At 40.7% G+C, this 23,870-nt stretch overlaps 1 protein-coding gene and 1 long non-coding RNA gene across 10 annotated transcripts in view; one reads left to right on the forward strand and one right to left on the reverse strand.

Annotated features, from left to right (window-relative positions):
- LOC134295726 (uncharacterized) lies at positions 1-18,195 on the reverse strand. Of its 2 annotated transcripts, none has more exons than XR_010002365.1 (2): positions 18,068-18,175; positions 1-749 (listed from the first exon to the last, which is right to left on the reverse strand). It is a non-coding gene; the product is annotated as an uncharacterized LOC134295726 (long non-coding RNA). The 2 variants fall into 2 exon arrangements; XR_010002364.1 differs by lacking the exon at positions 1-749 and adding an exon at positions 11,216-12,111 and having other exon boundaries at positions 18,068-18,195.
- Positions 17,882-23,870, forward strand: part of galnt3 (polypeptide N-acetylgalactosaminyltransferase 3) — a 26,548-nt gene continuing 20,559 nt past the window's right edge. For 4 of the 8 annotated variants that reach the window (XR_010002363.1, XM_062969221.1, XM_016998830.2 and 1 more), the window contains exon 1: positions 18,151-18,288. The gene's annotated coding sequence lies outside the window, so the exon portion shown is untranslated. Of the gene's footprint in view, positions 17,984-18,150; positions 18,289-23,870 lie in introns of those variants that run through there. The other 4 variants (XM_062969220.1, XM_062969225.1, XM_016998832.2 and 1 more) reach the window with 3 other exon arrangements.

Here is a 23,870-nt window from a genome sequence, read left to right on the forward strand (position 1 = left end):
TAATATAATAATAAATTTATTTTTGTATGCCGCCTCCATCTCCCTAGCTGGGGACTCGGGGCGGCTCACATGGGGAACAAGCCCAATATAATCACATAAAATCATAAAATAACAATTTAGACATCAGACAACACAATTTAAAAACAATTTAAACAAGTCATAGTTAAAATCAACATAGTTAAAATGTTAAACAATCATCCAGGCATTAAAGGTCCAGTATAGGATGACATCTGGGCAATAATCAAAACTAATTTAGGGAGTGTCTATTACAAATAGATACAACAGGTAGGGAAGATAAATCTGAAAGGGAATCAAACTAAAAAGTAAGCAGGGCAAGTTTCAGTGTAGATATGGCACCTGGTATTTATTGGCAATTTCCATCCCAGTACTTACCAAGGCTGATCCTGCTTAGCTTCAGAGATCAGGCAGGATCTGATGGCTTTGGTTTCTTTAGCTCCTTTAATACCCTATAATTTTGCGGCAAAGCTTAACGTTGTGGCATGGGTCATTTGTTGGGGTAAAATGCTACTTTCAGTCATCTTAAAATTGACTTCATGGATGGACTGATGTTACAAGGTTTGATCATTATAGCTCTTCTGGTTTGATTGCAAGCTCCAGATGCATGTTGTTGCATCCACATCCTCTGATTCACAGATCTGAAGCCACAGCTGCTGTTGCTGCTGCCCCCATCATAGTCTTTATTTAGGTCTGGAGTGTAGTGCTTCTTTTTTATTTTCTTCTTGTAAGAACTAAACATAGAAGCATATTTTGAATGAAAAGGAAATTGACATTTAGATAATTTCATTGTTAAATAGATCAAAATGTAAATTATACAAACTTAAAATCATCTATATAAAATCACCTGTGGCACCTTTATTAATGTATCTGATGACTGTGAGTCACAGCAACCCAGTGATTCCGGCCATGAAAGCCTTTGATAAAATCTGATGACGTTGGTTGAAACCCACAAAAGCATATGCTAGAAATTTCATTTCTCATTTTGTCTGATACATGTTACATGCAACCTAAAACTAGTGAAATTCTTACTCAAAGATCTTCCTCATCTTTGAAAGGTCATGTTTCTATATGTGGAACTGGAACCATCCACCTTTTCATCAACAATTGTTTTTATTTTTATCCAGTTGCCAACATGGAATCTTTATAAAGTGCAGATACAACCCTGAAATGCCACAGCTGGTTGCATTTTCCATCCTGCACAATAGTTTTGTATTTGACCACCACAGACTGTTTACTTTGCTTCAGCACAGCTCGGATTTCCTTTTTTCATGCAGATATTTGCAATCATTACAGGTTGATAGGATGTTAAACAAAGAAACAAGCTCTTGGGAATGTCCCAGGTCTCTACTGGACTTGGCAAATACTTCCTTTGTAAAACTACAGCAAACTGCATACTCTCAAGAATGGGTGGGACTGTTTTCAAATGGGGTGTGGAGATAATATCTTTTCTTTAAGAAAGGACACGTCAAACATTACTGCTTGGATTTTTCAAGTACAGTAGAGTCTCACTTATCCAACATAATTGGGCCGGCAGAACGTTGGATAAGCGAAAATGTTGGATAATAAGGAGGGATTAAGGAAAAGCCTATTAAACATCAAATTACATCATGATTTTACAAATTAAGCACCAAAACATCATGATTTACAACAAATCGTTAGAAAAAGCAGTTCAATACATGATAATGTTATTATCCGTGTATTAGTCTCCTGTTTTTAACATTTTATGCTGTATGTTGATTTTTATGACTGTTTTATTGATGCTGATGTTTTATTGTTGGGATATTTGTTTTATTGTCATGTTGCTGTTATTATATATTATACTAGCTGTGCCCGGCCATGCGTTGCTGTGGCGAAGTATGAGGCCCCTTCTACACAGCTGTATAAAATGCACACTGAAGTGGATTATATGGCAGTGTGGAGTCAAGATAATCCAGTTCAAAGCAGATAATATAAGATTATAAATGGGTTATATAGCTGTGTGGAAGGGCCGTGAGTCTACACTGCCATATAATCCAGTTAAAATCTGATAATCTGTATTTTATCGGCAGTGTGGAAGAGGCCTAAGTGAGGCCTAACTCTGCCTGTCCCCTGGGCTGAGTGGGTTGCTAGGAGACCAAGTGGGCGGAGCTTAGCCTTCTAACTGGCAGCAATTGGATAAAAACAATTATTCCTCTCCCTCTAATTAGGACTTTATTTTTCTTTTCTTTTTGCTGTATGAACGTAGAGGCATGGATGAGGGGTTGTGCTGCCAAGTTTAGTGTTTCTGGGATGTGTAGTTTTGTTGTTTTGTCCTAGGCCGAAATTTCATTACCCTTTTATATATATAGATATATATCCCCTTCAGGGAGATGGGGCGGGGTATAAAAATAAAGTTATTATTATTATTATTATTATTATTATTATTATTATTATTATTATTATTATTAACGTTATGTAGTAATTACTGTATTTATGAATTTTTCACCAAAACATTGCAATGTATTGAGAACATTGACTACAAAAACACTGACTACTAAAAGGCAAACTGCGTTGGATAATCCAGAACGTTGAATAAGCAAAGGTTGGATAAGTGACAGTCTACTGTATATGTAGTAATGCCATATTTGAATCCTCTGTATGTTGTAGCAGACTATAAGAGCATTTTTTCACCGTTCATACAATATGGATAGACTAGTCAAATACAAAAAAAAAAAAAAAAAGACAGCATTTCTGTGTAAAAGAAGGGATTTCAGCAAATGGAGCCTGACGCTCCTGTCTTCTACATCTCTATTAAAGGTTCAGGAGCCAGTTGCTCTTAAATAGTTGCCTGAAGTACTTTGCGAGGAAAATTCTGTGCTGCAATTCATTCCCATCCAAAATCCCAAGAGAGGGTTTAATATTATCCGTCCCCCATCTCCCTGCACATTTAGGTTCGTACGAACCACTTTAAAGCTTTTCTGCTCTCTCAGAAATTGATAATAAAATGGTAGGCCTCTCAAATGGAAGGACTCTATTTGAGCTTTTAGCAATATTTCCTGACAGCGTTTTATATATCCTCTACACCTTCTTACAAGGCCGTGTATCTCGCATGGCCTTGGAATTGAAAGGACTGCTAGGAGATGGATCGGCTCAGTTATGGTAATGAAAAAGAAGGCCAGTGTTCAGTGGGAGGTTGCCTAGCAACTCATACTCTTTCACTGGAGGAGGGAGGACTACTGTGTTTTCTCTTGCCTCATTCACTCCCACTGGCAATTTAAACTCCCCATAGCTATACCAATACAGAAGAATGATCCCCCCCCCTCTCTCTCTCTCTCTCTCATGCATTAGATGCTCGGAATATTTTTGGAAAGATCCCCACTGGAGTTCTGTATTTTTAAGGAAGAAGTTCTCAGTTTATGTATACATCTGTGAGTGACCAAAGGGAACAAAACCATTATTATAAATTGGGCCCAGGTTCCATATTCAAACAAAAGCAAGACCGAGAGGAGTAACTGGGATACATACGGTAGATATAGGCAAAGGCATATGCAAAGAGTAACTGGGTTGCTGTGAGTTTTCCGGGCTGTATGGCCATGTTCCAGAAGCATTCTCTCATGCCTGCCATAAATGTGGGCAAAAGAGAAGGCTGAGAAGAGACACAATAGCCATGTACAAATACGTGAAGGGAAGTCATAGGGAGGAGGGAGCAAGCTTGTTTTCTGCTGCCCTGCAGACTAGGACATGGAACAATGGCTTCAAACTACAGGAAAGGAGATTCTACCTGAATATCAGGAAGAACTTCCTCACTGTGAGAGCTGTTTGGCAGTGGAACTCTCTGCCCCAGACTGTGGTGGAGGCTCCTTCTTTGGAGGCTTTTAAGCAGAGGCTGGATGGCCATCTGCCGGGGGTGCTTTGATTGCGATTTCCTGCTTCTTAGCGGGGGGTTACTGTATACTATCGCCCTACTTATTCAACTTGTACGCAGAACACATCATGCGACGTGCGGGTCTTGACGATTCCAAGGCTGGAGTTAAAATTTCTGGAAGAAATATTAACAACCTTAGGTATGCAGATGATACCACTCTGATGGCCGAAAGTGAGGAAGAGCTGAGGAGCCTTATCACCAAGGTGAAAGAAGAAAGTGCAAAAGCTGGGTTGCAGTTAAACGTCAAGAAAACCAAAATCATGGCAACCAGACCGATTGACAACTGGCAAATAGAGGGAAAAAACGTGGAGGCAGTGACAGACTTTATATTTCTAGTGCGAAGATCACTGCAGATGCAGACTGCAGCCAGGAAATTAGAAGACGTTTACTTCTTGGGAGGAGAGCAATGGCCAACCTCGATAAAATACTGAAAAGCAGAGACATCACACTGGCAACGAAGGTCCGCATAGTTAAAGCAATGGTATTCCCCGTAGTCACCTATAGACATGAGAGCTGGACCATAAGGAAAGCTGAGTGAAGAAATATGGATGTTTTTGAACTGTGGTGCTGGAGGAAAATCCTGAGAGTGCCTTGGACCGCAAGAAGATCCAACCAGTCCATCCTCCAGGAAATAATGCCCGGCTGCTCACTGGAGGGAAGGATATTAGAGGCAAAGTTGAAGTATTTTGGCCACATCATGAGAAGACAGGAAAGCTTGGAGAAGATCACGATGCTGGGGAAAATGGAAGGAAAAAGGAAGAGAGGACGACCAAGGGCAAGATGGATGGACGGTATCCTTGAAGTGACTGGCTCAACCTTGAAGGAACTAGGGGCAGTGACGGCCGACAGGGAACTCTGGCGTGGACTGATCCAGGAGGTCATGAAGAGTCGAAAACGACTGAACGAGTGAGACGACGAGCAGGGGGTTGGACTGGATGGCCCATGAGGTCTCTTCCAACTCTACTATTCTATGATTCTATGTCAGGAGAGAATGCTTCTGGAACATGGCTATACAGCACGGAAAACTCACAGCAACCCAGTCATTCCGGCCATGAAAGCCTTTGACAACACAAAGAGTAAGTAACATTTCCATGAAAACACAATCACAGTTATATATAACTGGACACAGTTATATTGTCCAGGTTTTGAATCCAAACAAAAGCAAGCACTAGAGTAGATACATAACTACAGTTTCCGCGAAAATAAGACATCCCCTGAAAATAAGACCTAGAAGAGGTTTTGCTGAACTGCTAAATATAAGGCCTCCCACAAAAGTAAGACCTAGCAAAGTTTGTGTTTGGAAGCATGCCCGCCAAAGAGAACACCAGAGCATGCAGGATTGGTAAATGCATGTACCATAGATTGTTGTACATGGAAATAATGGTAGTAACAAGAAATTCTTGATAGGATTCACAGTTTGTCTGGTTATGCTGGTTTGTGATGACAACTACTGTAAATTATATAATAAATGTTCATTTTTTTGTTCAACAATAAATGCAAATTCTTCTTCATGGAAAAATAAGACATCTTCTGAAAATAAGACCTAGCGAATCTTTAGGAGCAAAAATTAATATAAGACACTGTCTTATTTTCAGGGAAACAGGGTAGCTATAGATATAGAGAGTAACATTCACAAGCTCTTGCTATTAGGCCTAGCTTCTGCCAACCTAGCAGTTCGAAAACATGCAAATGTGAGTAGATCAACAGGTACCACTCCAGAGGGAAGGTAACAGCGCTCCATGCAGTCATGCTGGCCACATGACCTTGGAGGTGTCTATGGACATCGCCAGCTCCAACTTAGAAATGGAGATGAGCACCAACCCTAGTCGGAGACGACTAGACTTGATGTCAGGGGAAAACCTTTACCTTAACATTCACAAGTGAACAAAATCATGTTGATAAATCGTTCAGTTTTCATATTTGAACAAGAGCAAGTCCTATAGTTGTAACGCTAGATAAATGGATATAGACACAGATATTGAGGAGAATAATATTTGCAAGGGAATAAAAAACGTTTCTTATAAATCGTCCAGTGCTCATATTCAGACAAAAGCAAATACAGAAGAGTCTCATTTATCTAATGGCAGAACGTTGAATAAGCGAAAATGTTGGATAATAAGGAGGGATTAAGGAAAAGCCTATTAAATGTCAAATTACGTTATGATTTTTCAAATTAAGTATCAAAACATCATGTTTTACAACAAATTTACAGAAACAGCAATTCAATACACAGTAACATTATGTGGTAATTATTGTATTTACTAATGTAGCACCAAAACATCACAATGTATTGAAAACGTTGACTAAAAAACATTGGTTACTGAGAAATGACTACAAACTTATTGTAACAACATTGTTGGAAGTTAAATACATAAAAAGTTCAGTCCATGCTGCCAAGAGAAACAGCTGTGGATTTGGGTGGGAGGCAGACTGCGTTGGATAATCAAAGGTTGGATAAGCAAGACTCTACTGTAGTAGTAACTCTCTCTCTCTCTGTACTATATATATACTGTAATAATCCCTTGGGAAAAACATTTAAAGAGTAAATCTGTTCAGGGCTTGCACAGCAATTAAAAACAGCATACTGGATAAGTATTTACAAAGCAAATGCACAAATATGATCTATCTATATCTATCTATCTATCCATCTATATATGTTAAATGAATTTGACTATTGGTTTTAGCAAGAATTAGTTGGTAAAAAAGATCATACAACAAAGATAAGAGTCCTTGGACGCAATATCAGAATATAATTCAAAAAGATAATATGTAAAGTTGGGCATTCGTTCATGAAATAAAACAAGCATGTTTTGGCTTGACATCATTTAACCGGGGTGCCTTGATTACATAGAAGGAATGTGGTTTGATATAAAAAAAGGTGTCTGTGGAGGGAGAGTGAAAGTTGATGTTGCTCCTGCAAATCTCTTTGCAGTTATCCAGCCACTCTAGCAGTGCTTTGTGCATCTACAGTTGTCTTGAAAAAGACAGAACATTTCCAGTGAATTCCATTATTCACACATTTGTTCTCTCTAGGAATTCCAGTGTGACTCTCAAGCCAGTTTTCTCCAGTCATGCTGGAAGACCTACATAGGCCCCATCTACACAGTTTAGCTGCATCAAATTACATTATATGAGTCTACAATGACCATAAAATGCAGTTTGAAACTGCATTATATATCAGTGTATTATTACTGTTTATTTATACTGTACCCCACTTTTTCTCCCCACAAAGAGACTCAAAGCGGCTAACATTGAAAGCATTTCAATACAATTTATAATCTACAAATATACAAACATTTAAACAGAATTAAATGTCAATTGTATTTAAAAATTCCATTAAAATCCATAAAAACATTTTCAAACTAAAAACCATAGCAGCCCCCTGACTTGATCTTAAAAACCTCCTTTAAAAGAACACTTCACCAGCATTGTCTTAAGTCCTTCAATCCAGTTTTATGGTCTGCTTCCATCAGAAAAAATAATAATAATAAAAATAATAATAATAATACTAATAATAATAATAATAATAATAATAATAATAATAATAATAAAATAATAGCAACAGCAATCCCAGGTGACAGCAGAATTGAGGAGCAACAACTGGAAAAGCTGACATGAAATGAGGATTTAAAGATTCAATTACAAAGACTCTGGCACAAGCCAGTCAAGGTGGTCCCAGTGGTGATCGGCACATGGATGCAGTGCCTAAAGACCTTAGCCTGCACTTAAGCATATCCTGGGCGACGACCGAGCCAGTATAGACTTCGTTTTGGTTTGTTTCTCCATAAAGCTAATGGGTTAGGTGCTCTTAGTTCCATTCCTCAACTGAGACCTCTCTGGCTTGGTTGGACCTGCCGGTAGTTACACTACCACCAACACAGCTCTCGGCGTCCTTGGAGCAGTTAACCCCACCACCACCACCACAAGGTGGCACATCACACAGTCCAAAACACTTGGGAAGTGTTCAACTTGTGGTTTTGTGATACAAAATCCAGCATATACCGTATATCTAGTTTTCTGTGTCATACTATGTCTTTGTCTCAATAATAATAATAATAATAATAATAATAATAATAATAATAATAATAATACCACAGTTGTGCTGGAAGACCTAGAAGTTCTTAGAGAGGTATTCTCTCTGGTAAGAAAATAGCAATTTCTTTATTTGCAGTTCTTCATCAGAGTTTCTGACCCTAGCAAATGTATCTAACTGTATCTGCCCACTTTAGCAATAATAACAATAACAACAACAACTTTACTCTTGTATCCCACCCCATCTCCCCGAAGGGACTTGGGGCGGCTCACATGGGGACCAAGCCCAAAATACACCACAAAATACAACAACAAGGTACATTTAAAACATATAAACATATAAAATCAATGCTTTGTGCTCTATACAATGCAATACATGAAGCAATACTGCACCATTTCTGGACTGCAACTGCTATCCTTCACTGTTGGCTTTGCTGATAAGCAAGATCTAGAGAGCTACACATTCCCTTCTCCTGATGCAAAGCTTAGTAGAATGAAAAATTGCTGAATAGAAATGGCAGACAATGAAAAGGTTAGGCAAGCTCTCTCTCTCTCATTTCCTTTCAGAACTGCCCCTTCTTGAACTAGTCCTTCCTGAATGTGTCAAGCGTCTCTTTACAAAAGTATTGGCTGTACATTCTGATAGAACCAGGGCCTTTGACATTTCTGTCTTAAGAAATGTGCCTGCAGTTAAAACTGATATTATCTTGAAGCAGAATGCATGTATCCAAAGCCAGATTCTAAATACGTGCATTAGTGAAAAATCCCGCAGAGCAAGAAATTGTGATGTCTCAATGACTTTATTTATAAAATAATGTATGCATGAGGCTGGGCAGTTGGCTACCAGTGCCAAGTCATATTATATTTCCTTATGTTTTCAAAAATATTAAAACAAATTGGATTTTTGAAGTCAGATATCCTGTTAGGAAAGTTACTGAGTAGGACTTGAGAACCTAGGGTCTTCTAAGTATTTCTGGTTTGTGTGGGTGTCCCTGTGTACCTTCAATACACCTGTCAATTTATGCTAACTTCATGAATTTAATTGGATTTTCTAAGGCAAGGAATACTCCAAGGTGGTTTTCAATTCTCTTGCTACTGATTATCCTGAGACTGATGGACACTGTAGTCAACATCCCGAAGAACAGTTTTCTCATCACTGGCATAGACTGGATTTGCACAAAGGTTATTTTTGCAGCCTTTGATCTATTCTAGGACTGCCATTTTTTGCTCCCTTCCTGCAATGACGAATTAAATCTCTTGCAAGCTTTGAAATGACACTTGACACTAGATTTAACAGCTCCCCAGCATAATTTAACGTGAAAAACCAAAATTAAAAATATAAAATAGAAATCGTAAGTGGAGTTTGGCTCTCTGCAACAATTTATTTGGTCTTTATTTTCTTCTTTTGTTGATTCCATTAGGCCTTGCACTAAAGCAAGAGTAATTCTAACTAGAAGAGCCAGCATGGTGTAGTAGTGCTTTGAGTAGGACACTTGGACAAGTGACCAGGGTTCCAGTCACCATCCCTCTAACTCAGAGGAAAGTAAAGGCAAGTTTTGCCCAGAAAACCACACAATAGTATTGTTTTATGTGTGTTTTTGTGTGACTTCAAACTGCCAATTGACATATGGTGATTTCATAGAATTTCCTTTGTCAAAAAAAAAATACTCAGATGAGGTTTTGCCTGTTCCCTCCCATGTAGTCTAACCTGGCATTCACTGACAATCTCCCATCCAAGTACTCTCAGAAACCTTGGTCAATGAGTGGGGATTCTGGAAGCTGAAGTCCAAACCACCTGAAAGACCAGAGTTTGGAAAACACTTCTTTAGGTTATTTAGGCCTAGAGTGTCTATGTTCATGGTTAGTCAAAAGTAACTGGAAGGCACACAAGAGAAAAATCTAGTTAAAGCAGGACTGGTGGCATCCCAGTGTTGGACTAGACCCTTGATAATCTTCAGCCAGAACAAGTAGTCTGGGAAAAGAAGAAATGCATAAAATTGTATCAGAAACTAACATTCAGTTATAAGCCACTGCATCTTATCTAAAGAAAGCACCCAGTGCATACATCTGCACCAGGAACACGCCCTGTGTTTTATAGCTAGCTTTTCAAACAGCAATAAATTTTCACAGCATGACTCCAAACGAGCAAAATGTCAAAGGGTAGGAGGAAGGTCTCCAAACAGGCCAGAGTTGGTTGTGGGCAGTTTTGCATTGAACCCCAATGCCCAGAGACAGCATACTGATCAAAAAGGATCACACTGAGCAAGTCATTGTTGATCTATGATCATTCCATTAATTTCACAGAATTTTCTTAGACAATGAAAACTCAGAAGTGGTTTTGCCAGTTGCTTTTTCAAAAGTATAACCACCTAATACTCAGTAACAGCCCCCCCCCCCCAATCCAGGGCTGGCCCTTGTTAGCTTCCAGGATTGGATCCTTGATTCATTGCCTTCCTTGACTTCATTGCAAGAACCCGCTATTCCACGGCAGTCATGCTATCATTGACAGCGGATACATATTGGGCTGAACACTTTTGATATGTCACTTCTCTTCAATCATGCAATTGCACCGATTTACCAATCTGTGGTTCAGCTATAGTATTGCCACATACCCTCAGCTTTCCCTCACTATTGCTGTTCCTTGTGTTTATTTTTAGAGCAATTGTACAATTCCAGCTTGGTCAGCTTGGGGATAACAAGGCAGGGGGGAAAGGGAAAAAGAGAACTCTGTCCCTGATATCACTTTGCTGTTGGCTTTCTGGTACAGAAGGTACCCATTGTACAAAGGTAGGTAACAGGGACGTTGTGGGAGATATTGATGTGGCGGGGGGGGGGGGGGAGGGAGGCAAACCGGCTGCAGTGGTGCTCATCCAACTGCAATGTCAATTTGGCTGTCTTATGTGATTAAAAGTCCTAAATCTACTGCCTCAGGTGCATAGAAATGCAAAATTTGTGGCCAGGGTGATGAGGCGACAAGGTGAAGTTGGTAGCATCAGCTTTCCAAGATTCTACTTCCTCTGATGCATAGTATGACGGAGAGGAAGAGGCCTTTTACAGTAGGTTGCCCTCCTCCTGTATGGGGGGAAGGTAAGTAGAACCCACTGCCTTATCCCGGATAAGCGCTGCCACCAATGTATAATGGGAACACTTTTTGGTATTCCACCAATTATATATTTGTAATTGTATAGAGAGGTATAGATGTTCTATCTTGTACCTCAGATGTACTCTTCTAGATTTATTAGGTATTTTATGGCACTGAGGAAAGATACACTCAAGGCAGTATTTTTGAGGAAAACAAGATATCATATTTATTAGTTTGAACGGGAATGTGTAGTGGTTACAGTCAGGAACTTAAGCATAGTGGTTTCACAATCAATCAAGCTCTTGGCTTAGTTACAGCAGTTCCAAAACTTTGAATATTGAGGTAATTTCACTATGTTAATAATTCAACAAACAGGACTCTTCTGATTTTCTTAAATCTCTGTCTAGAGAATCATCAACTAATTATCTTTATCTCAAGATAGTTGTCAAAACTATGCTCTCAACTCAAAATTACAGCTCCCCAAAATATGTCCACTCTCCTTTCTCCAACCTCCACAACCTAGAACTCTCACTTCATTTGCTTGAATCTGCCACTTCTGAGCTGTAGATAGATTTGCACTATCTGCTATATCAGGCAGGGTATCGTCCCGATTTATCTCCCCCCAAACGGATAAGGATATCCCCCCGGAATTTACATGGGAAACCTGTAACACAAAATTTTCTCTAGAATAATAAGGCTTTAGCATGTTGGCATGCAATTTCTTACACCTTTCCCCTTCTGAATTCTTAGAGACTAAATAATTTGCATCCAACATTTTTGTGATTACACTATATGGGCCCTCCCATGCCACTTCTAATTTCTTCTTAGATCTAGGCTTCAACATGAGGACTTGGTCTCCAATCTTAAATGTCCAATGTCTCGATTTAATGTCACTTTGCTGTTTCTGTCTTTGCTGGACGGATGTTAAATTTTCAGCTGCATTGTCTCTTTTTTAGATGCTGCTGTAAATTCTAATGATCTAATAGCTAATGATGTCTGTCTCCTGGATGTCTTCCTGTCCAGCCCAAGCTGCTTTCAGAATGTCCATTGGTCCTCTAGGTGTTCGTCCAAACCAGTGCTTTCCTGCGGTACTTCTCTGTATGCAAACAAAAAGTGTTGCAATTTCTGGTCCCAGTTTTTAGGATTTCGTTGAACATGTCATGGCATTGGGAAATGTTTGTTCCAAATAGAAAATGTAAATATTTTATTTGCACGCTTGGAAGAAATATGCATTTTACTAACCATTCACTACAGTAGAATCTCACTTATCCAACCTTCGCTTATCCAAAGTTCTGTATTATCCAACGCAGTCTGCCTCCCGCCCATATCCACAGTTGTTTCTCTAAGCACCAAGGACTGAACTTCTGACAATGTTGTTACACTAAGTTCATTTTATGCAATTCTATCTTTATTTGTAGTCGATTTTTAGTAGTCAATGTTTTTGTAGTCAATGTTTTCAATACATTGTGATGTTTTGGTGCTAAATTCGTGAATACAGTAACTACATAACGTTACCATGTATTGAATTGCTTTTTCTGTTGATTTATTGTAAAACATGATGTTTTGGTGCTTAATTTGTAAAATCATAACATAATTTGACATTTTATAGGCTTTTTCCTAATCCCCCCTGATTATACAACAATTTCGCTTATCCAATGTTCTGCCGGCCTGTTTATGTTGGATAAGCGAGACTCTACTGTGTACGGCAAAAACCATGCATGCATATACATAAGAACACATAAGTGTATGCATGTGTTTTTGGTTTGTTAGACAACGAATGCTGAAAATCCATTTTAGATTTGCAGTGTTATTTCCATACTTTCTAACACAGAAAAGCTGTAATTAATCTTGGCTTGAAGCGAGACTCTACGGTACATTATTTCGACAACCCACTTTCACAAATGCATAGGAGTGCAGAACATGTGGGTATGATTTTGAGGTGACTATTCAGAAAAGTTTAGGCCAACAATCCCATTCTCTGTCTGAAAAGAGTAAGATCCCTTTGCATATGCTAGAGAGCAGGCATGGGCCAACTTGGGCCCTCCAGGTGTTTTGGACTTCAACTCCCACAATTCCTAACAGCCTACCAGCTGTTAGGAATTGTGGGAGTTGAAGTCCAAAACACCTGGAGGGCCCAAGTTGGCCCATGCCTAATATAGAGCTACCCCCCCCCCCCCCCCGCCACCAAAATAATAAAAAGTATTGTTGGGGTTTTTTTTAAAACTGGTAGCCAGATTTTGTTCATTTTCATGGTTTTCTCCTTTCTGTTGAAGTTGTCCACATGCTTGTGAATTTCAATGGCTTCTCTGTGTAGTCTGACATGATAGTTGTTGGAGTGGTCAAGCATTTCTGTGTTCTCAAATAATATACTGTGTCCAGGTTGGTTCATCAAGTGCTCTGCTATGGCTGATTTCTCTGGTTGAGTTAGTCTGCATTGCCTTTCATATTCTTTGATTCGTGTTTGGGCAATGCTGCGTTTGGTGGTCCGTATGTAGACTTGTCCACAGCTGCATGTTATACGGTAGTCTCCTGCAGAGCTGAGAGGATCCCTCTTGTCCTTCGCTGACTGTAGCATTTGTTGGATTTTCTTTGTGGGTCTGTAGATCGTTTGTAGGTTGTGCATCTTCATTAGTTTGCCTATGCGGTCAGTGGTTCCCTTAATGTATGGTAAGAACACCTTTCCTCTGGGTAGATCTTTGTCTTTACTCTCCTGGCTTGCTCTTGGCCTTACACCTCTTCTGATGTCCAAAATCTGGCTACCAGTATTTAAAAACTCAAAAATCAGAACAGTAAATAAGAAGCAACACTTTGAAAACAGAGGAGTTCCAGACATAGGAACCAGGGGCAGCTAATGACTCTGAACAAAGGATGCCCCCAGGCAGGAAGAAGCCAGAGATGAAGCTATTCAATGCTAATCAAGGTGATTAACTACAACATTCACACTGGCCTCCAACTGACAAAGAGTTCTTCTCTCACCCTGGACTTTCCACAGATATATATATATATATATAAACCTTCCTTGCTTAATGTGTTGTCAAAGGCTTTCATGGCCGGGATCACAGGATTGTTGTGTTTTCCGGGTTGTATGGCCATATTCTAAAAGTATTCTCTCCTAACGTTTCGCCCACATCTATGGCAGGCTTACTTACTTAGGCGATCCCTCGTAGGCTTGACGCTCCTTCCTCTTGGTACGTTTCTCCCTTAAGCCCTCCATTCGTGCCTCTTCGAACTCCGCAGCACTGCTGGTCACAGCTGACTTCCAATTAGAGCGCTCAAGGGCCAGGAATTCCCAGTTCTCAGTGTCTATGCCAGTTTTTAAGGTTGGCTTTAAGCCCATCTTTAAATCTCTTTTCCTGCCCACCAACATTACGTTTCCCTTTCTTGAGTTCGGAGTAGAGCAACTGCTTTGGGAGACGGTGATCGGGCATTCGGACAACATGGCCAGTCCAGCGGAGTTGATGGCGTAGGGAGCATTGCTTCAATGCTGGTGTTCTTTGCTTCCTCAAGTACACTGACATTTGTCCACCTGTCTTCCCAAGAGATTTGCAGGATTTTTCTGAGGCAACGCTGATGGATACACTCCAGGAGTTCAATGTGACATCTGTAGACCGTCCACGTTTTGCAGGCATAAAACAGGGTTGGGAGGACAATGGCTTTATAAGCAAGCACCTTGGTATCTCTACGGATGTCCCGGTCGTCAAACACTCTCTGCTTCATTCTGAAAAATGCTGCGCTCGCAGAGCTCAGGCGGTGTTGTATTTCAGTGTCAATGTTGACTTTTGTGGAGAGGTGGCTACCAAGGTAGCGAAAATGGTCGACATTTCTAATGTTACACCATTAAGCTGTATTCCTGGCATTGCAGAGGGATTAGCTGGTGCCTGTTGGAAGAGCACTTTGGTTTTCTCGATGTTCAATGAGAGGCCGAGCTTCTAGTATGCTTCTGCGAAGGTGTTTAGAGTGACTTGTAGGTCTTCTTCTGAATGCGCGCAGACTATGTTGTCATCGGCATATTGGAGTTCTATAACAGATGTTGTGGTGACCTTGGTTTTGGCTCTCAGTCTGCTGAGGTTAAATAGCTTGCCATCTGTCCGATAGATGATTTCCACTACTAAGTGCCTAAAAATCTTGAAAACAGTATTAATGTACATGCATGACACTCTCTGCTTCATTCTGAAAAATGCTGCGCTCGCAGAGCTCAGGCGGTGTTGTATTTCAGTGTCAATGTTGACTTTTGTGGAGAGGTGGCTACCAAGGTAGCGAAAATGGTCGACATTTCTAATGTTACACCATTAAGCTGTATTCCTGGCATTGCAGAGGGATTAGCTGGTGCCTGTTGGAAGAGCACTTTGGTTTTCTCGATGTTCAATGAGAGGCCGAGCTTCTAGTATGCTTCTGCGAAGGTGTTTAGAGTGGCTTGTAGGTCTTCTTCTGAATGCGCGCAGACTATGTTGTCATCGGCATATTGGAGTTCTATAACAGATGTTGTGGTGACCTTGGTTTTGGCTCTCAGTCTGCTGAGGTTAAATAGCTTGTCATCTGTCCGATAGATGATTTCCACTACTAAGTGCCTAAAAATCTTGAAAACAGTATTAATGTACATGCATGACACTCTCTGCTTCATTCTGAAAAATGCTGCGCTTGCAGAGCTCAGGCGGTGTTGTATTTCAGTGTCAATGTTGACTTTTGTGGAGAGGTGGCTGCCAAGGTAGCAGAAATGGTCAACATTTCTAATGTTACACCATTAAGCTGTATTCCTGGCATCACAGAGGGATTAGCTGGTGCCTTTTGGAAAAGCACTATGGCAGGCATCCTCAGAGTTTGTGAGGGTTAGGAGAGAATACTTCTAGAACATGGCCATATAGCCTGGAAAACATACAACCCTTCCTTGCTGAGTTTCTCCATTCCTCACAACCTCTGAGGATGCCTGCCATAGATGTGGGCGAAACGTCAGGAGAGAATACTTCTAGAACATGGCCATACAGCCCGGAAAACATACAACAACCCTTCCTTGCTGAGTTTCTCCATATCTCACAACCTCTGAGGATGCTTGCCATAGATGTGGGCGAAACGTCAGGAGAGAATACTTCTAGAACATGGCCATACAGCCTGGAAAACATACAACAACCCTTCCTTGCTGAGTTTCTCCATATCTCACAACCTCTGAGGATGCTTGCCATAGATGTGGGCAAAACGTCAGGAGAGAATACTTCTAGAACATGGCCATACAGCCCGGAAAACATACAACAACCCTTCCTTGCTGAGTTTCTCCATATCTCACAACCTCTGAGGACGCTTGCCATAGATGTGGGCGAAACGTCAGGAGAGAATACTTCTAGAACATGGCCATACAGCCTGGAAAACATACAACCCTTCCTTGCTGAGTTTCTCCATACCTCACAACCTCTGAGGATGCCTGCCATAAATGTGGGCGAAACGTCAGGAGAGAATACTTCTAGAACATGGCCATACAGCCCGGAAAACATACAACAACCCTTCCTTGCTGAGTTTCTCCATATCTCACAACCTCTGAGGATGCTTGCCATAGATGTGGGCGAAACGTCAGGAGAGAATACTTCTAGAACATGGCCATACAGCCTGGAAAACATACAACAACCCTTCCTTGCTGAGTTTCTCCATATCTCACAACCTCTGAGGATGCTTGCCATAGATGTGGGCGAAACGTCAGGAGAGAATACTTCTAGAACATGGCCATACAGCCCGGAAAACATACAACAACCCTTCCTTGCTGAGTTTCTCCATATCTCACAACCTCTGAGGATGCTTGCCATAGATGTGGGCAAAACGTCAGGAGAGAATACTTCTAGAACATGGCCATACAGCCCGGAAAACATACAACAACCCTTCCTTGCTGAGTTTCTCCATATCTCACAACCTCTGAGGATGCTTGCCATAGATGTGGGCGAAACGTCAGGAGAGAATACTTCTAGAACATCGCCATACAGCCCGGAAAACATACAACAACCCTTCCTTGCTGAGTTTCTCCATATCTCACAACCTCTGAGGATGCTTGCCATAAATGTGGGCGAAACGTCAGGAGAGAATACTTCTAGAACATGGCCATACAGCCCGGAAAACATACAACAACCCTTCCTTGCTGAGTTTCTCCATATCTCACAACCTCTGAGGATGCTTGCCATAGATGTGGGCGAAACGTCAGGAGAGAATACTTCTAGAACATGGCCATACAGCCTGGAAAACATACAACAACCCTTCCTTGCTGAGTTTCTCCATATCTCACAACCTCTGAGGATGCTTGCCATAGATGTGGGCGAAACGTCAGGAGAGAATACTTCTAGAACATGGCCATACAGCCCGGAAAACATACAACAACCCTTCCTTGCTGAGTTTCTCCATATCTCACAACCTCTGAGGATGCTTGCCATAGATGTGGGCAAAACGTCAGGAGAGAATACTTCTAGAACATGGCCATACAGCCCGGAAAACATACAACAACCCTTCCTTGCTGAGTTTCTCCATATCTCACAACCTCTGAGTATGCTTGCCATAGATGTGGGCGAAACGTCAGGAGAGAATACTTCTAGAACATGGCCATACAGCCCGGAAAACATGCAACAACCCTGTGATCCCGGCCATGAAAGCCTTCGACAACAGACAAAAGTATTGTTGCTTCTCCCAGTTGGTTACGTTTTAGGAGCCTGAGGAAAGAAAGGCCTTCGAGGAAGACACCAAGCAAGCAAGCAAGCAAGCCACACTTCTTCTTGTTATCTGAGGAGAAGCAGGCGAGGGCAAGGCATTTGTGTTGGCGAGGCGGTGCTACTAAAGAGGAGGTGAGAGGAGGAAGGCGAGAAAGAGGAGGGGGATTCCGCGCGCGCATTCAGGCCCGCATTATTTCCCCCCTCTCTCCCCTCCCTCGAGCACGTGGGCTTGTTGCCTTCCGTTGGCGAAGCGGAAGGAGGGGCGCTGCCCCTCTACCTGAAGGGCGCCAGGTAAGCCCAGAACGCGCGCGGAGGGAGGGAGAGAGAGAGAGAGGGAGGGAAGGAGGGGGGCGGCCGTTGGTACGCGAGGCTCACCTGGTGGGCGGGGCCAACGGCCAATCCCTCTGGCGGCGGCGGCGCGTGCGGCTATTCCTCCCATTCCCTCTCCCTTTTCCTTCCTCGCCTCCAGGAAGGAAGGATAGCGGGAAGCAGAGGGATATAGATACACGCGGGGGCGCGCGCCGCCTCCCTTCCTCCTTCCCTCCCTTCACAAGGAAGGCCAAGGCAATGGCATCCCCTCCCTATTCTCTGCGCAGGTAAGAGGGGCGCAAAGGACAGGAAGGCCACGGTGGGACATCTTTCCGTTCTGTTGTCGAAAACTTTCATGGCCAGAATCACTGGGTTGCTGTGGGTTTTCCGGCCGGTATGGCCATACTCTAGAACCATTCTCTCCTGACATTTCTCGCACATCTATGGCAGGCATTCTCAGAGGTTGTGAGGTCTGCAAACTTAGGCAAGTGGGGTTTATATACCTGTGGAATGTCCCGGGTGGGAGAAAGAACACTTGTCTGTTGCCCAGCTTGATTACCATTGAATATTTATTTATTTATTTACTTACTGCATTTATATACCGCTTTTCTCACCCCTGGGGGGACTCAAAGCGGTTTACAACATAATGGCAAAATGCCAACCATACATTAGAAAACATAACAGACTGATCACATCATAAACAATAAAATGAGAAATATCATCAACAACTCAAAAATAACAAAAATAGAAATAAGTTACTCTGCCAATAAGTTACTCTGCTGTACATTTATGGAGAAAGTCTTTTGCCAATAAGCCTTTCAGCTTCAAATAATAATAATACAGTAGAGTCTCATTTATCCAACACTCACTTATCCAACGTTCTGGACTATCCAATGCATTTTTGTAGTCAATGTTTTCAGTACATCGTGATATTTTGGTACTAAATTCGTAAATACAGTAATTACTACGTAACATTACTGCGTATTGAACTACTTTTTCTGTCCAATTTTTAAACATTATGTTTTGCTGCTTTTTTGTAAAATCATAACCTATTTTGATGTTTAATGGGCTTTTTCTTAATCTCTCCTTATTATCCAACATATTCACTTATCCAACGTCCTGCCAGCCTGTTTATGTTGGATAAGTGAGACTCTACTGTAGTAATATAACAGTAACAACTTTATTTTTATATCCCGCCTCCATCTCTCCAAAGGGACTCAGGGCAACTTATATGGGGATGACCCCAGGCACACATAGATTAAAAGCATGAACCAGTAAAATTAACAGCATTATAACAACATAAAACAACATATTAGTAATATAGTAGAGTCTCACTTATCCAACATTAGCTTATCCAACGTTCTGGACTATCCAATGCATTTTTGTAGTCAATGTTTTCAGTACATCGTGATATTTTGATACTAAATTCGTAAACACAGTAATTACTACGTAGCATTACTGCGTATTGAACTACTTTTTCTGTCAAATTTGTTAAACATGATGTTTTGCTGCTTTTTTTTTGTAAAATCATAACCTATTTTGATGTTTAATGGGCTTTTTCTTAATCTCTCCTTATTATCCAACATATTTGCTTATCCAACGTCCTGCCAGCCTGTTTATGTTGGATAAGTGAGACTCTACTGTAGTAATAATACAGTAACAACTTTATTTTTATATCCCGCCTCCATCTCCCCAAAGGGACTCAGCGCAACTTATATGGAGATGAGCACAGGCACACATAGATTAAAAGCATGAACCAGTAAAATTAACAGCATTATAGCAACATAAAACAACATATTAATAATACAGTAGAGCAGGGGTCCCCAAACTAAGGCCCGGGGGCCGGATGCGGCCCTCCAAGGCCATTTACCTGGCCCCCGCCCTCATTTTTATAATATAATATTTTTATATCAGTTTTAATAATATAATATATTGTATATATTTTATTTATTTATTTATTTATTTGCAACATTTATATCCCGCCCTTCTCACCCCGAAGGGGACTCAGGAAGGTTTACAAGTATATATATACATACAATATATTATATTATACGACTAATATTGCAATATTATTAGTAATATTGCATGTAATATAAATATACAATTATAATAGTGAATTGTATTACATTGTATTACATCATAATATTATTATTAATATTACATGTATATACACTATATTATAATATAAGTATAGTATAATATTATTATATATTGTTATATCATTAAATTGATACAGGAGACATGGTGGAAAGATGTCTTCCTGGCCCCGTCATCTTCATTCTGGTCCAGAATGGCAGTTAGGCCTTTTGGGGGGCGGGGGGATATTACATATAATATAATAATATAATATAATAATAATAATATATTATTATTATTATTATATGTAATATAATATAATATTATAATAATATAATATTATATTACATATAATATTGATAATATTAATTATATGTTATATATTATATAATATTACAGTATAGTGGTATAGTTCAATATAGTAATATATAATGCTAATATTGTGGTATGCTAATAATATATTGTATGTACATACAGCTGCTCTGAGTCCCCTTTGGGGTAAGAAGGGTGGGATATAAATGTAGTAAATAAATAAATAAATATTTTAGACTTAGGCTCGCCCAAAGTCTGAAATGACTTGAAGGCACACAACAACAACAACAATCCTAATTAACTTGACTATCTCATTGGCCAATATCAGGTCCACACTTTCCATTGAAATCCTGATAGGTTTATTTTGGTTAAATTTGTTTTCATTTTTAAATATTGTATTGTTCTTTAATTGTTATTGTTGTATTGCACTACAAATAAGACATATGCAGTGTGCATAGGAATTTGTTCATTTTTTTTTTCAAATGATAATTCGGCCCCTCAACTGTCTGAAGGTTTGTGGACCGGCCCTCTGCTTTAAAAGTTTGAGGACCCCTGCAGTAGAGTCTCACTTCTAGGAGCCCCGGTGGCGAAGTGCGTTAAAACCCTGAGCTGGAGACTGAAAGGTCCCAGGTTCAAACCCCGGGAGCGGAATAAGCGCCTGCTGTTAGCCCCAGCTCCTGCCAACCTAGCAGTTCGAAAACATGCAAATGTGAGTAGATCAATAGGTACTGCTCCGGCGGGAAGGTAACTGCGCTCCATGCAGTCATGCCGGCCACATGACCTTGGAGGTGTCTATACGGATAATGCCGGCTCTTCGGCTTAGAAATGGAGATGAGCACCAACCCCCAGAGTCGGTCACGACTGGACTTAACGTCAGGGGAAAACCTTTACCTTTAACATCATAAAACAACATATTAATAATACAGTAGAGTCTCACTTATCCAACATAAATGGGCTGGCAGAACGTTGGATAAGTGAATATGTTGGATAATAAGGAGAGATTAAGAAAAAACCTATTAAACATCAAAATAGGTTATGATTTTACAAATTAAGCACCAAAACATCATGTTATACAACAAATTTGACAGAAAAAGTAGTTCAATACGCAATAATGTTATGTTGTAATTACTGTATTTACGAATTTAGCACCAAAATATCATGATATATTGAAAACATTGACTACAAAAATGGCTTGGATAATCCAGAACCTTGGATAAGTGAGGCTTTGATAATTGAGGCTCTACTGTATTTACAACTTTATTTTTATATCCCGCCTCCATCACCCGAAAGGGACTCAGGGCAACTTATATGGGCACACATAGATTAAAAGCATGAACCAGTAAAATTAACAGCATTATAACAACATAAAACAACATATTAATAATAATAACTTTATTTGCCTGGCTGGAGCCCCCGGTGGCGCAGTGTGTTAAAGCGCTGGGCTGCTGAACTTGCAGATCGAAAGGTCGCAGGTTCAAATCTGGGGAGCGGAGTGAGCGCCCGCTGTTAGATCCAGCTTCTGCCAACCTAGCAGTTCGAAAACATGCAAATGTGAGTATATCAATAGGTACTGCTCTGGCGGGAAGGTAACGGCATTCCATGTAGTCATGCCGGCCACATGACCTTGGAGATGTCTATGGACAACGCCGGCTCTTCGGCTTAGAAATGGAGATGAGCACCAACCCAGAGTTGGACACAACTGGACTTAACGTCAGGGGAAACCTTTACCTTTTACCTTGCCTGGCTGTTTCCTGCCTGTGGGAATCCTTTATTGGGCCGTGTCTGGAATTCCAGATAAGAAATGATCACACCCCCAACAAAGGATTCCCCCAGGCAGGAAACGCCAGGCTTTGAACCTGCAAGGTTCTTCAGTGTTAATCATGCTGGCCAATTGCAACATTCACACTTGCCTCCAACAGACAAGATAATAATAATAATAATAATAATAATAATAATAATAATAATAATAATAATAATCTTTATTTTTGTTTCCCCAAAGGAACTCAGGGCGGCTTACATATGGCACAAAGTGCCTAAAACAATGCATACAATAAACACACAGTACAATACAAAATTAAACCACTAATATACAAAACAATTTGAACTCAGAACAGCAGCAGTAACCTAAAGTGTCATCTTTAGATTTCATTCTCCCACCCTGAACATTCCACAGCTATATAAACCCCACTTCCCCAGTTTCCAACAGATATTTCTTCTGGTCTTTTACCTATGTAAAAGACCAACATGTTTTTAAGCAGTTTTTAACTGTAAATTTTAGCCATTTGTGTGTTGTTAATGTCATTATTCTGCATAACGTATACACCCATGGTGCATTAAGGGTCTTTGGACCATAATAAAATGTTGTTGTTGCTGTTGTTGTTATAAACCCCACTTGCCTAGTTTCCAACAGACCTCACAACCTCTGAGGATGCCTGCCGTAGAGGCGTGCGAAACGTCAGGAGAGATTGCTTCTGGAACATGGCCATACTGCTTGGAAAACTCATAGCAATTCATCTTTCCATTGTTGGGTTCTTCCTCTCTTTCTTCACCCTGGAGGGAATGAGGAGGAAGAGGGGAAACCCACACACATGCTGTATACGTGGTCTGTCCCCGAAGTAATAAGAATGATTTTAATTTTGTATTGAACACACATGCAGTTGCAGCCTATCCCCTTGTGATCGAATACAGTGATTCCAGCGTTGCTGCCATGTTTCCTAGCAGCAGAGGAAGTTTTGAGATCTTGATCAAAGCCCTCACCTGGACCTTTTCAACTCTCAAAATGATGTCCTATTGAGTTTGGGGAAGTAAACTGCAAGGGGGTCAAGTCAGGGCTATACTGTGCACAGGGTAGTGTACAGAACAGGTTGTACAGCAGGAATGGGCAAACTTTGGCTCTCCAGGTGTTTTGGACTTAACTCCCACAATTCTTAACAGCCTTCTGGCTGTCAGGAATTGTGGGAATTGAAGTCCATAACACCTGGAGGGCCAAAGTTTGCCCAAACCTGTGGTATATGGAAAGCTACGTTGGTCTCTGTTGCTCCAGGCACCTCATTTTTGCCCATAACAAGAAACAAAGTCTACTACGCACTTTACTAATGGACTCAACTGAGGAAGGTCAAACTGTATGCCTGAGTTCCCCTCCACCGGCTTCCAAACCCCCTTTCCTGGCCCTTCTGTGCTGCACAAAAAAACCATTCTCATCATTTCTGGGACAGACCTGGGTACCAGGTTTTGACTTTGACCCCCGTGAGGAGGAGGAGGGGGAGGGAAGATAGTGGCCTTAGTCTTGGCAGGGCTAGCTCACCCTATCCAAAGATTTCTCTTTATTATTTATTATTCATATTCATTATAAAAGTTGCATGCTCCTTATCTTAGGATCACAAGTGGTTTGGATTTGGGATTTTAAAATATATATACTGTATATGTATTGAATAAAAGATTTTGGAAATTAGTTAACTGACACCCATGGGGATTGGTAGAT

Source organism: Anolis carolinensis, chromosome 1 (genome assembly GCF_035594765.1).
Source record: "Anolis carolinensis isolate JA03-04 chromosome 1, rAnoCar3.1.pri, whole genome shotgun sequence".
Lineage (NCBI taxonomy): Eukaryota > Metazoa > Chordata > Lepidosauria > Squamata > Dactyloidae > Anolis > Anolis carolinensis.